This window comes from Primulina huaijiensis, chromosome 8, assembly GCF_012295235.1.
Source record: "Primulina huaijiensis isolate GDHJ02 chromosome 8, ASM1229523v2, whole genome shotgun sequence".
Lineage (NCBI taxonomy): Eukaryota > Viridiplantae > Streptophyta > Magnoliopsida > Lamiales > Gesneriaceae > Primulina > Primulina huaijiensis.
The window spans coordinates 1,802,274-1,816,610 of NC_133313.1; positions in this window are offsets into that span (position 1 = coordinate 1,802,274).

A 14,337-nucleotide genomic window follows, 5' to 3' on the forward strand; every position below is an offset into this window, starting at 1 on the left:
ACTTTCAAAAGAAAACACTAATTTGAAGAGCAACTTGTCTCGTCTTGAAGTCTTGTTGAGTAGGAAGGACCTCGAACTATGTAAAATCAAGGATAATTATCTTGAGAAGGCATCAAAGGCACTTGCAAAATTCAACTCAAGCTCATCAAAACTTGAGTCAATGCTAACTATGGGAAAAGACAATAGAACTGGTTTTGGATAAGTTGAAAGTGTGTATGAACATGATGAGTCATCTAACTCCAGTTCAAAGACCACAGTATTTGTGAAGGGTGTTGAAGACTATGCTGACCCCTTAACAGTAAATCCACCTATGAAGACTGTGCAAAGCTCAAAGCTGGTCTCTGAACAAAAGCTAAAAACATCCAGTTCATCTTCTTCACCGTCAAAAGGTCACTCTTCAGCAAAGGTGTCACAAGTCAAGAAGCCTGTGTCAACCTCAAAATCCAAGCAAAGAAAGTGTCATTTCATCTGTCACTACTGCTATAAGCCTGGGCACATCAAACCCTTCTGCTACAAAATTAGAAATGACTACCTCAGTTGGCATTCAAATCAGGTGTTGCATAAGGTGTTGTCCAACACCAAGCCCAACACCGCAATCAAGAATTCTTCCACTAAGAAAATTTGGGTACCAAAAACTATTATTCGATGCAATGTCATTTATACTTCTTTAAAAACTAACATTGCAGGAGTATGATACTTTGACAGTGGGTGCTCACGCCACATGACTGGATCTAAAGAATACCTCATTGATTATTTTGAAGTAAAAGGTGGGCGTATAATCTATGGAGGTGGTGCCAAATGGAGAATTGTAGGCAAAAGAACCTTGAATGTTGATGGGCTTCCTGAACTCCACAATGTTTTACATGTTGAAGGACTTAACTCAAACCTAATAAGCATAAGTCAATTTTGTGATGATGACTTGCATGTTAGATTCAATAAAAATAATTGTGAAGTTTACAATAATGCAAATATGTGTATAATGCCAGGTGCTCGATCTGCTGACAATTGCTACCAATTGGGAGAAGACGATGACTGTTGTAGTGCCAAAGTAAGTGATCTAGATCTCTGGCATAAAAAATTGGGTCACGTGAGCTTCAATACCTTGAAGAATCTGTGTAAGTTTGATGCTGTGATAATGTTAAATTTAAGTTCAGGTAATACATATGTCTGTGGACCTTGTCAGAAAGGTAAACAAACCCGTTTTGCGCGTCCGGTGTTTCAACACTTCGGAACAACACGATGCTTTGAACTATGACACATGGATCTAATGGGTCCAAGGGATGTTGAGAGCTTGGGTGGTAAGAAATATTCGTTTGTTTGCGTTGATGATTTTTCGCGCTTTATTTGGGTAAGCTTCCTTAGAGAAAAATCTGATACCTTTGATACTTTTAAGAAATTACATGCTAGGATAACAAACCTGTATGATCCGAGGGTGACAGAATAAGAACCGATCATGGTAAGAAGTTTGACAATTCTCACTTTATTTCTTTGTGCGATAAGAAATGTATCACTCATGAATATTCAGCTCTGAAGACCCTTCAACAAAACGGCATAGCTGAAAGGAAAAATTGAACCCTCCAAGAAATGGATCGGGTCATGCTAAATTCTAAGAATGTGTCAAAATGTTTTTGGGCCGAAGCTTTGAATACTGCATGTCACATTTCCAACCGTGTATTTCTAATAAGCGGATCTACCATGACATCCTATGAAATCTTAATAGGAAGAAAATCAAGCTTTAAATACTTTCATATCTTTGGCTGTGTTTGCTATGCTTTAAATGATCGTGATCACTTGCAAAATTTGATTCCAAAAGTGATCAATGTCTATTTCTCGGATATTCAATGAATAGTCGTGCTTATCGTGTGTTTAACTTGAGAACTAGGACATCTATTGAATCAATTAATGTTGTATTTGATGATTTTGCAGATCTAACAGGAAAAACCAAGGAAAAAGGTACTGAAGAACTGCTGGATGTAAGTGAGCCACCGACCAGTATCGGTGTTGAGTTCAGTGGGGCAACACCAAGCGCAACACCGCCTCTGAACCGAACAGAAATAATGGAAAATGAAGATGTTGTTGATGATGATGTGATAATCAATGGTGGGAAAGATATTCCCAGTAAAATTCAGAAGAATCACCCATCATCACAAATTAATGGTGAAGTACATGAAGACGTGCAAACGAGGAAAAAGGAGAAGGTCGACTACCGAAAGATGATTGGGTTGGTGTGCATGAGTTCCACATTTTCTCAAGTAAGTCACTCATGTTTTGTGTCTCTAATTGAACCCAATAATATTAATGATGCACTAAAAGAAGAATTTTGGGTCAATGCAATACATGAAGAACTTGAACAATTTGTGCGCAATGATGTTTGGGACTTAGTTCCCAGACCTTCGAATACCAACTTTATTGGAACAAAATGGATTTTCAAAAATAAAACAGATGAATCTGATAACATCATTCGAAATAAAGCTTGGTTGGTAGCTCAAGGGTATACGCAGGTTGAGGGGGTGGATTTTGATGAAACCTTTGCTCATGTAGCCCGTATTGAGTCTGTCCGATTGTTGCTTGCCATAGCATGTCACATGCGCATCAAATTGCTTCAAATGGACGTAAAAAGTGCTTTTCTAAATGGAATATTGAGAGAGAAAGCATATGTAAGCCAACCAAAAGGATTTGAAGATCCACATCACATGGACCATGTCTACAAACTGAAGAAGGCTCTATATGGACTGAAACAGGCTCCACGAGCATGGTATGATAGGTTGGCTGACTATTTGATCAACTTGGGCTTTAAATGAAGTGAGGTTGATAAAACCCTCTTTATTCAAAGATTGAAGCATGATATTTTGATTTGCCAAGTTTATGTAGATGACATTATTTTCAGTGCTTCATCACAAAAGCTTGTTGATAACTTTGTTGAATGCATGTCATCACAATTTGAAATGAGCATGGTAGGAGAGTTGAATTTCTTCATTGGATTACAAGTTAAACAACTGCATGATGGTATCTTTCTGTGTCAATCCAAGTATGCTAAGAACCTGGTTAAAAAGTTCTTAAATGATAATTCTAGGCATATGAAAACTCTCATGGGGTCAAGTGAAAAACTATCTAAGGATGATGTTGCCGATGATGTTGACAACACCATGTACCGCAGCATCATCGGTACTCTTTTGTATTTAACTGCTACTCGCCCTGATATCATGTTCATTGTGTGTTTGTGTGCTAGGTACCAAGAAAATCCAAAGACATCACACCTAAAAGCGGTGAAACGTATACTTATATACATTGCAGGTACACTAGAGTTAGGACTGTGGTACACACAAGAGACAAACACAAACTTTGTAGGATTTTTTATGCTGACTGGGCCGGAGACCTAGATGATAGGAAGAGCACATCGGGTGGGTGTTTCTACCTAGGGAATAACCTTGTGTCTTGGTACAATAAGAAGCAAAATTGTGTGTCCCTGGCCACAGCTGAGTCTGAGTATGTAGCAGCTGCTAGTTGCTGCTCACAAATTGTTTGGATGAATCAAATGATTGAGGATTATGGTTTTCACAGTGACATTATGATGGTATATTGTGACAACTCCAGTGCTATAGACATTGCTAAAAATCCTGTTCAACACTCTCGAACAAAACACATAGACATAAGACATCACTTTATTCGAGATCTGTTTGAAAATGCATAATTCGACTGGAATTTGTTAGGTCTGACTATCAACTGGCTGATATATTCATGAAACCTTTGGACTTTGAGAGATTTTCCAATCTTTGGAAGTCTCTCAGCATGTGCGTACAATAATCACACACATGTTGTCATTGGTGTTGCCAACACCGATGACAACACCATTTTTGCATGTCTATTTTTAGGATGTTAGGCATACTGCATAAACATAATCATCCTATTTTTTATTGTGTAAAATCTGAACAGTGAAGGCAATTTCTGAAAGGTACTCTTTGAGTGATCATACTTTCAATCAAATGTTGAGGAGTAAATTATGCTTAATTCCAACATCGAGTAGTTGAGGATGTTCATGGAATCGTGATCTTGTCCAACGTGAAAAAGTGAATTGGAAAAAGCATAAGGAGAAAAACAGAAAAGTGGTAAAAAAAAAAAAATTATTTAGAATAAAATGGAAAAAGCTACCTAAAGGAGTCCATTGAAAACTGTTCTTCTAGTGTGGGAGCTACCACTTCTAAGTGAAAACAGTAATGAAAAAAGCTACCTAGCAGAGTCCATTGAAGACTGTTCTTCTAGTATGGGAGCTACAATTTCTGAATCAAAAGAAAATTTTATGGAAGTTTCACTAAAACTCAGTGGTGTTGCCAGGAGGTGTTGCCAACACCAAGTTCAGACATAACACAATTTTTACAGTGCCTGACATTTTGTTAATTCATCATAGTGGAGGCATATTTAGGACATGAATATTATTTTCGTGAAATCATCTTGTGCAGTGACATATCAGTATGGGACTTAAGAAGGTTGATGAATATCTTGATCATCAAAATTTTTGAATTCAAGTGACTAATTATGTCAGTGGGTTATATACAACGCGGGTCTAACCAAGATAATGCTTTAGAAACATCGTAGCACTGAGTTGAATCAAATTACCGTTTGAATCAAGGGCAAAATAGTGATTATGTAATTGGGTGAATTCAGAAATGTTACCGTTGGGCCCAGAAGAGTCTGTTATGGGATTGAAATTTTTTACCGTTACTGTGCGATGGTTCTAGAATAAAATTTTACCGTTACAGCAAGGGTTTTTATACTCAATCGTATGAATTAAACTTATGTTAATTACCTTTCTTCTTCTCACTGATTTCCCGAAATCGTTTCTTTCCCTCACTCTCTCCTTCGTTGTGAATTTTTCGAATTCCATTGTAACACTCTACTCTTTGAAAATGGCAGATAATCAATTTGATCTGCTGGATATAAGGAGTGAAATGGCCGCTAGTCGCGGTGTTTCACACCAGGAGGCAACACCACCAACAACACCTTCTCTTGAGACTCCCATTGAAAACCCCTTACAGATAGTGTCTGTTGCTCCAGAGCCCATCCCGCTGGAGGAAATTGCTCCAGGAGAACTAGGAAATCCTTGGGATGCCGACAATCCTCCTGATCGCGAGGCATATATGCGGGCCTTTCCCCCACAACCTCCAATTTTTCGAAGGCTATCAAAACGACAGGCATGGTATAGCCCTGATTTTTCCGCTCCGAAGAAACCGCGTATTGCCACTTAATTTACACTTGATCCAGATTTTTCATCGGGGGATGACTCTAACGATGATAACTATGAGTTGGTTGCTCAAAAACGGCCTACACAAACTAAGAAGACATCTGCTTCTTCATCTACCTCTGTTGCTCCACCTGAGGAATCTACTGAGCCCCCTCAAGAGGTATGTTTCTCCTATGAGGAAGAACAATCCCTAGCTGATTTTCTTAATAGCCTACGAGAAACAAAAGCTAGACAGGAATCGGTGCCTGAAGTGGGTGAAGCCAAATCTGAATCATCCGCAAAGATTCCATCAGAATCTGAGTCCATGTCTGAAGCAGAAAGGTCTGATAATAGCTCTGATCGAGCTGCTGAGTCTGAAGAAGTTGCTGAAGGTGTTGAGACTGGTGTTGAGCCAGGTGTTGACAACACTGGCTCGGAAGACTACGATCTTGCCACCTCTTTCTCTACCCAGTTTTATTATGAATCCGCGATGGGCCAATGGTAACTGTATGCCAATAGAGAATTCGTGGAAGAACGCAACATTGATTTTGAAGCCTATGGGAAGTACAATCTCACTGCTTTTCTCCACACCCGTAGGTTGAGTTCGACAGTGAACTCTGTTATGCCTTATGCACGACGGTCCGTTCTGGAATTCTATTGCAATCTCACCGCCAGTGTTGGTGATGGGAGGTCGGTCAAGTTTGGACGTGTCTTTGTACGCGATGCTATCTACGACTTCTCCCCATACTCCATAAATGAATTCTACAACACCCAGGCCGATGAAGACTCAGATGATCTTCCGGACATTGATTCAATCACCTCTGTACTCACAGGAGTCTTCTCACAGAATTCCCCAACCTTCCCAAGCGACTGGCAGTAGCGAACATGACTTTTTTCTATTCAGTGTTGCACAAGAATGCCATCAGAAATTGGTCTCCCTCTACAAACTTTACTTTGGTCACCAGACCACCGGCCATCACTCTTTTCAAGATTGGGACTGGTCGACCATTTAACTTTGGTCAGATGGTGTTCAACACCATTCTCCAGTTTGCTGAGAGGGGTTGAAATCCACAAAGCTCCCATTTCCATCCTTGATATATAACATCCTGGAATCTCAAGGTTTGTCCCTGACAATGAGGATCAGTTGATAGATATAAGAGAATCACTGAAGATTGCCTCTGCATATTTCAAAGGAAATCGGATAGTGGATCTTCCATGGTCTGCCACAGGTGTTGCCCCAAAGGTTGGAAACTCTGCTCTCTCATCTACTGCTGGTGTTGCCCTGGATGTTGGCAACACCGCCTCCTCTTCTTCATTCACGCTTGAAAGATTTATCCTGTTGACCACTTCCGAGATCCAAGCACAAGTTGCTTTTGGACTCCAGCAGATTCAACAGGCACATGATACCATTACCTTTGCACTCCAGCAGATTACACAGGCCAAAGCCGCCATTGCCTACCATGAAAATCAGATCGCCGCCTATCGGCTGCTTCTTGAATTTGGTGTGCATTCTGGCCACAATGGGGGAGATGAGACAAAAAGAGATGAGGATGCTGCTGAGACTGCTACTGATGCAGAGGATGCTGCTGATACAAACTGATTCCCTATCATTTTTTTTCTTTTATTGCCTTATTTTTGTTTTACTAGAGCTTCTAGCTTCTTCTTTTTGTTTCATGTTCCATAATGTTTATTGTTCAATGAAAAGTGTTCCTTGTCTCCGACTGACTTGCTATCCAGTGTTGTGAGTCGGTGTTGCCAACACTGTCCGCAACACCACTGAACTAACATGTCAAATTTAAGGAACTCAGGGGGAGCTAGGAAGTTGCACTTTAAAAACTCAGGGGGAGCTACAAACTGGTCACTCATCATATTTGGAAGTTTTGTCCAGAAGTGCAAAAAGGGAGAGATTGAAAGGAATCTTGTATTCCAAATCAATTTATATTTTATTTTGCATTTCTAGACTAATTTAATGATTTGTTTCTCTAGATATAGATAATCTTATTTTTGGGAATTATTCAATATATTTTGGGAACTTATCCATAAATATACTATACCGACCTTGAATAGTTTGATTCCTATTAAACACTTGTTTCCTTGTTTATAGGTATGAAGTATATATGAAGATCTAGGTCAATAAGCAATTTAAATAGGGGAACCGAATATTGAGAAAGGGTGACGACGTGAGAAGGATTGTGTGTGGCTTCTGGAGCTTTGCTGAACTTGATCAAATTCAGTATTGAAGAATTGCATGAAGAGTTTAAGTGATCGACTCACATAATCACGTGTTGCTGTTTGGTGTTGCTAACACTCGAAGAACAACACTGACGCAGAGTGTTGATCGTCGAGTGGTTTTGTTTGTTTGTTTTTTTTTTTGTATTTTAGCTTATGCATCTCGGTTTTAGTTTTAATTTATTTTGATGTTATTTAATTCCTTGGTGTGTCAAGGATTTAGTATTGATATTTCACTAGCATTGTTTGGTGTAATCGGATCACATATTTCCTAATGAATTTTTTTCATGAGACATCGCACAAGTATTCGTACTTGTTCATGATTGAAATCTGGTGTTCATTTATTTAAATTTTACACTTGTGTTAAAAATTAATTTCCGCTGCAGTGTTGTGTAATGGTGTTGAAAACACCTGCGCACAACACCAAATTCTGATACATATATTTATTAAATATTTTCTTGTAAATTTATGAGCGACAGCCCTTTCAGGTTTTATGTTTGATTTTTTTAAGAAAAAAGAGGTCTAAAATACTATTAATTTTACATAAGATGTTTTTTGTTTTGATTTATTACATGATGTGTGTGTTGATGCAGTTATCCCTAAATTTAACTTTTGAATTTGATTTTTTTTTTAATTTCAAATCACTTCATTCAAATATAGCATAAATAATGTGATGTAGTGACAAACATTTTTCAACAAGTGTAATAACATAAATATCTATCAATAAAAAAAATGTGAGTTCGAATCCAGATTCAACCAGCCGTGAGACCTGATTGCAAAAAAAAAAAAAAAAAAACTTTCACTATTCCCAATACTATCATTTAAAACCTTATTATATCTATTATATATATACATATGACAATTATTGGAAGATAGAAACTAATCATGCTATAAGGAAAATTAGGACCTGTTTGGGCAAGAGAAAGCGACTAGCATTCGGTCTTGTTACCGTACCGTACCGAAATCTTCGGTATACCGAAAATTCGACATTTTTTCGATACAGTAATATCGTTATACCGAAAATTCGATATTTTTTCCCATCCCTAATTATGGCAACCTTGTAAGGCATTTTATTTTTGGAAAATAAATAATTAGAATTTTTAACAAACAAAATGATACTTAATTAGAAATTTAATATATTGATACAAAATATGTCCATTTGTTATGTTTTTGCTTCTTAATTAATTCGGTTTCTTATTGCTTGTTTATTGAAGAAATTTTTTTCTTTCTAATTTTATAAACAAATATATATAGTAGTTATTTATGCACATTTTTTAGTGTTCATTTGGAAGAAATAATAAAAAATTGTTTTGTGAAACTGAAAAATATATTTTATTTTTCAAATGATTCAAATGTGCATCAACACATAGAGTCTTTATTTATGTATATTTTTAATTTAAGTAAAAAAAATTGTCATATATTTAAAAAGAAAGATCGTATAATTTAAATTATGTTATGAATAGTAGAGAATATAGAGAAGAGAGAATGATTTACCATACTTTATTCATCATTTGAGACCTCTATTTATAGAGTAGATTTACAGAATTTGAATAGGTAATAATATCAATAATCATCTACAATATTTTTTCTATAATACCCCCCTTAGATGATTATTTACTCAACAAATTACTTCTAAGAGATGTGGGAGTTCAAATGCTGCCTCGTTAAAACCTTGTCGGTAAAACCCAATGGAAAAACCTGAACGAAGGAAAAAGAGTACAACAATAGATACTCCCCCTGATCTCAATCATCTGAGATCCTTCAACTGATGCATCCCTTTGTAAATAAGTCAGCTACATTGTCGCTTGAGCAAATTTGATGGACGTCAATATCACCATTTTCTTGAAGCTCATGTGTATAGAAAAACTTTGGTGAAATATGCTTTGTTCTATCACCTTTGATGTAGCCTCCTTTTAACTGCGCAATGCAAGCAATATTATCTTCGAATATTACTGTTGGGCCATCTTTGGATGTTGGGAACCCACATGATTCTTGAATATGTTGTGTCATAGATCTCAGCCACACACACTCCCGACTTGCTTCATGCATTGCAATGATCTCAGAGTGATTTGAAGACGTCGCTGTTAATGATTGCTTCACCGACTTCCATGATATAGCAATGTCTCCTCGTGTAAACACATAACTTGTCTGGGATTTAGCTTTATGTGGATTAGAAAGATATCCTGCATCTGCATATCCAACTAAAGAAGACTTTGATTTTGTCGAATAAAATAATCCCATATCAGTTGTACCCCGAAGGTAACAAAATATGTGTTTTACACCATTCCAATGTCTTCGAGTTGGGCATGAGTTATATCTCGCTAAAAGATTAACAGAAAATGATATATCTGGGAGAGTACAATTTGCGAGATATGACAGTGCACCAATGGCACTTAGGTTAGATATAGTACTTCTGGACCAACGATTTTTTCTCCATTTTCAGGTGGTCGAAAAGGATCTTTGTTAGCATCAAGTGATCGAACAAACATTGGTGATGCTAATGGGTGTGTCTTGTCCATGTAAAAGCACTTTAATATTTTTTCTGTATATGATGATTGATGAACAAATATTCCTTTTTGCAAATGTTCAATTTGCAATCCGAGGCAAAATTTTGTCTTTCCTAAATCTTTCATCTCAAAATCATTTTTCAAGTAATTGGCAGTTTTAGTAAGCTCTTCTGAGGTGACAATAAGATTTAGATCATCAACATATACTGCCACAATTGCAAAACCCTCATCTGTTCTTTTTATAAAAGCGCATGGGCAAATAGCATTATTTGTGTATCCTTCTTTTAACAAATATTCAGTAAGACGATTGTGGGCCCATTTTGGTTCGTTGTGTAGGTTGGAGAGGGACTTGTACTGCACAACCAAATACTCGAAGGTGAGAAACATCAGGCTCTCGACCATAAGCAAGTTGTAAGGGTGAGTATTGGTGATAATTAGTTGGTCTTATACGAATCAATGATGCAGCATGTAATATGGCATGGCCCCACACAGATTATGGAAGTTTGGTTCTCATCAATAATGGTCTAGCAATTAATTTCAAACGCTTAATAAATGACTCTGCTAAGCCATTTTGTGTATGAACATGGGCAACCGAATGCTCAAATGAAATCCCTATTGACATACAATAATCATTAAATGTTTGCGATTTAAATTCAGCAGCATTATCAAGATGAATTGTCTTGATTGAGTGATCTGGGAATTGAGCTCGTAATTTAATAATTTGCACAAGTAATCTAGCAAAAGCAATATTTCGAGTTGAAAGTAAACTAACATGTGACCATCTAGTAGACGCATCAATCAATACCATGAATATCGAAATGGTCCACATGGTGGGAGTATAGGCCCACAAATATCCCCATGAATTCTTTCCAAGAAGGTTGGGATTTCAACATCAATCTTTGTAGGAGAAGGTCTTATAATTAGTTTGTCTTGTGAACAAGCTACACATGGATAATCATTGTGTAAAAGAATCTTCTGGCTCTTTAGAGGGTGTCCATGTGAGTTAATTATTATTCTGCGCATCATTGTTGCCCCAGGGTGACCAAGTCGATCATGCCATAATTTGAAGCTCTGTTGGTCAACAAACTTTTGGTTTGTGACAATGTTTGCTTCGACTGTTTTTATTGTTGTAAAACACATTCCAGAAGGGAGTGCACATAATTTTTCTTTTATCTGCTTCTGGCCAGATATAATAGATGTTATGCAAAAGTATTCGAAATTATTTTCATTTAATGTTTCAATATGGTATCCATTTCGACGGATATCTTTAAAGCTAAGCAAATTTCTACTGGATTTGCTCACATATAGGGCATTTTCAATATATAGGCTTGTATTATTTGATAAAAATGATTTTTGCCTTTCCATAACCTTCAATAATTTTTTATGCACCCGATATTGTTGTAACATTATTTTCAGCTAATGTTAACTCCAAAAAATACCTTTTATTTTGAAGAATGGTATGTGTTGTACCACTATCCACTAAGCATTCATCCTGACATTTCATCGTTAATCTAAAATAAAAATATAATTCAATAAGCTAAATATGATAAATAATGTGTAAGATTTCAAATAAAATATTTTATTGAATAATGAAAACATTTATTGAATAACAAAATAAGCCTCCATGACAAATCGTAAACATGAGCTGAACATCAAAATAAAAACGAGACCACGATAACCTTATAAACAATATAAATTCAAAGTAGGAACAAGACCAATGAAAGTAATTACTTATTATTTTCTAACACACCACCTCCAATCAAATTATCTATATTTCATCTGGATTAGCAAAGAAATCAGAGACGTCCAAGTGAGTTATGTCAATTGGATCATCGTTCTCCACAAAATTTATCTCCATTTTTCCATTTTCCTTGATTGATTTTTGGTATAGATCCACAAGATGTTTTGTCGTACGACAGGTACGAGACCAATGCCCTTCCATTCCACATCTATAACATTTTTCTTCATATACTTTGGAACTCTTCTCCTTTGCTTCTTCATTATTGAAATTCCACTGCTGTGGCTTGTTTTATGTTTCTTTCCATTTTGTTGTTGATAGTATCTTCTTTGGCCACACCCACGCCCACGTCCACGTCCACGTTGACTTTCATTGTTATGATTTTGAGTGGAATTAGCATTCGCTTCAGAAAATGCAATTTCATATTCTTCATGAAATGTAGTTCCATTTGCTTCAGGAAATGGTGTGGATCCAGTTGGGCGCATTTGGTGATTTTTCATGAGCAGGTCATTGTTTTGTTCAGCAACTAGTAAGCATGAGATGAGTTCAGAGTACCTTTGAAATCCACGTTCACGATATTGCTGCTGCAGGAGCACGTTTGATGCATGAAAAATGAAGAATGTTTTTTCTAACATGTCTTGATCAGTGACTTTCTCTCCACAAAGTATCAATGTGGAACTAGTCTTGAATAATACAGAGTTATAGTCACTTACGGACTTAAAATCTTGTAACCGTAGGTGCATCCATTCATATCGTGCTCTTGGGAGAACTACAGTTCGTTGATGGTCAAATCTTTCTTTTAGATTTTTCCAAAGCTCTCGTGGCTCTTTCACAGTGAGATATTCGACTTTCAACCCATCATTGAGGTGATGACGGAGAAAAATAAGTGCCTTTGCACGGTCCTGCTGGGACATTTCATTTCCTTCTTTTATTGTATCTTCTAAATTCATAGAGATAAGGTGGACCTCGGCATCCAAAATCCATGATAAATAATTTTTTTCAGTCAAGTCAAGTGCTTCAAATTCGAGTTTGGTAAAGTTCGCCATTATAAATGAACATGATATCATTTAGTCTATCAAATTTGGTGTACATTTAGATGTGCTCAATTAATAATTTATGTATCTATTTCAAATTGCACTAATTACAAATTGTAGCATTATAAACTAAAGGAATAATAAAACTCTTTTATGCACAATTATTCTAAATACGTAAAACAAATATCACAGAATCCTGCCCAACTTCGTAAACAAGCCATATATTTCTTGAAAATGAAAAAATCCAACACTTTGGACTTAAAGAAATAGAAATTAAATCATAACAAAATTTATGTCTTAAAAAAAATTACTCCTACACCTAGAATATCTCACATTGCTGGTGTGGTTGTGAAGAAATTTTTTTTGCAATTAATATCAATTATAGTGTTGTGATTGACTCAAAAATTATCATTAAACTATTAAATACTAGTATTCACAAAATATTTTAGCGACTAGTTAAATCATCAAAATCCAAATAATATAAATCTTAAACAAGCAATCCAAGATATGATTAAAAAAAAACTTGAATCAAAATAACAATACATTTATAATCAATATTCTTCAAGAATGTTGTCGAAACATATAATAGTTATCTAAATTCTTCAGGAATATGATAACGTTATATTTTATATCAATATTATTCATAGATATTGATAGATCTTTATGATTTTAGATCAAGATTTTTCGAGAATATTGATAAATCTTATTTATCTTTATTTTATTCATATATCTATCAATATTTTCAACATAAAGTCGTGTTGTGCTATTTCAGGAGCATCAACATAAAATTAAAAGTTGTGCTTCTTCAGGAGCATCAATATAAATCTATAATTTGTGCTATTTCAGGAGCATCAATATTAAATCTAAATATTGTGCTTCTTCAAGAGCATTCATACAAGAATAAGAATAAATAAGAATAAATTATTCGTGCTGATAACGTGTTATGAATAGTAGAGAATATAGAGAAGAAAGAATGATTTAGCATACTTTATTCATCATTTGAGACCTCTATTTATAGAGTAGATTTACAGAATTTGAATAGGCAATAATATCAATAATCATCTACAATATCTTTTCTATAATAAATTAAATAATATTAACTTAGAAATATATGAAAGTATAATATATTCCGATGACTTATACAATACCTAAATTGTAATTGATCATTTCTCCAACGCACAGAAGTGCGATAGATGAAAATAATTTTGAACAAAGTAAAAAAATTTATAAAATTATTGATAGGTGTATATATAATCACCATTTCAAATGGGGAACATTTAAAAAAATATACCAAATGTAAGATTAATTTGTATTTTTACCGTCAATAATGCAATTCAAAAATTTTAACAATTATATATGTTTGGATTATTCGTCGAGGCTCCCAAACAATGAAATCCAAAAAATTACATGTTTAAAGTCATAACAATTAAATATGTGATTCGTTATAAAATTGAATACTCGTCACTTTAATCGAAATCTGTATAAATGATATAAGTAGACTCAAATGTTTTAACGAATACAACAAAACCAAGACATCATATTTAAGTTATTCTCCAAAATAAACAGTTGTAGCTACACAACATCTCTTTTATAAATAGGAACAAAATGTGA